Below are 1780 nucleotides of genomic sequence, written 5' to 3' on the forward strand. Positions count from 1 at the left end.
TTATCCAAAATTTTAACTACACATTCAAACTTTGCGGGATTTTTATCACCCCTCTGAACTATTTGAAAATGATATTATTACCTCCCTAAATGATTACGTGACAAAGTAAATGTAGAAAGTGAGAGAGTGAGCACCGAAAATAAAAATTAAAAATTTATTTTCATAATTCTTATATATATATATATATATATATATATAGGGGGGGGGGGGGGGAGGGGGTTGTGTATGTATGTATAGTTTTTTTTTTATTTGTTTTATACATTTATTCCTCTCCTTATCTCCATTTTCATCTTCCTTCACCATCTCCATCTTCCTCTTTCTCATATCCATCTTCATTTTTCTCATCTACACCGCAAATTCAATATTTTTCTCACCATTAATTTTTTAATTATTATTTTTAGATCCACTAATTTCTTCTTTTTGGAAAGAAGGATAAAAAAATAAAATTAATATGGATATATATGATTTCTTCATTTTCAATTTTAAATTAAGAAGGTATGTCATTTCAATTTGTTTGCTAGTTTATTTAGATTTAGGACGAATGAACTAGATTTCAATTTTAAAATTTCGAATGCAAATGATGCTTGTCCGGTGTTGTCTAACTACGACGATCTTCTCCGATCGTCGAAAAAATTATGATGCGTGAAAGTCAAAGAAAAAAGAAAATGAGAGAAGAGAACAATGAATAAAAAAGAAAAGAAGAATTAGTTGATTTATCTTTCATTATCGCGGGCTTCTTCAAGGAACAAGTAAAATCTTCTATGAAATTGATGAGGAAGATGAAGCAACAACTTTTTCTTTCTTGTTCACTTTTTTTTTCTTTTTTGGATTTGAATTTTTCTATTTTGTTTTCCTTTGCATCTTGTTTTGGTGTATAGTCCAATAAATGGACCTTGAAAAAATAAGAAAAAAGTAGAATAAAAATAAATTTGTTTATATTAGAAAAATAATAATATCGTGTGGCATTAGCTGATAGGACGCGTACAGTTCACTCGTTTGTATAAATCTGAATTTAAGATTTTAAGGAGGTAGATATCACATTTTTAAATAGTTCATGGGAATAATAGACCCCCATAAAGTTAAAGTGTGTAGTTGAGAATTCAGTAATATGTTGAGGAGGTATTTGACTATTTTCTCTTTTATCATTGGTATAATTTAATATTATGTTAGACAAATGTTGTTGATAAGTTTTTATCATTATTAAAGTCAATAATCACATAATTGAATAATTTTTTAAATAAAATATGATTTATCAGGAAGAAATAGTATCAGAGAATTAGAATATATCAAAAAGGCTATAGGTAACTCGATATTTTATTTAATTGAACGATTTAAAATATTTAATAAATACGCTTCGATGAAGATCATAAATAAAAAAATTATTGATACTTTTAGAAATTTATAGTATGTAATTTCTTAGTTATAGCTAAAAATAAATTTATTTTGATATTTATAGAGTTTTTATTTTGATATTTATAGAGTTTTAACTTCGCTCATAATTTTAGTGACAATGATTTTTGCAAAATAATTTATTTTTCATCAATAGAATCATCTAAATTAAAATCAGCGATTTTAAATTTATATTATAATAATTATAACCTTAATTTATATAAATTTAAAAAGATCTATAAGGATATTAAATGATGATTAAACTGCATTAATAGATTACTCAATTCGATCTATTTACTTATTATATTTATTTTTTTCACATCCCTTACAAAAGTACTCTATTCATCTCATATTAATTATATATTTTGAGAACTGAATAATATCAAAAAGA

Source organism: Capsicum annuum, chromosome 2 (assembly GCF_002878395.1).
Source record: "Capsicum annuum cultivar UCD-10X-F1 chromosome 2, UCD10Xv1.1, whole genome shotgun sequence".
NCBI lineage: Eukaryota > Viridiplantae > Streptophyta > Magnoliopsida > Solanales > Solanaceae > Capsicum > Capsicum annuum.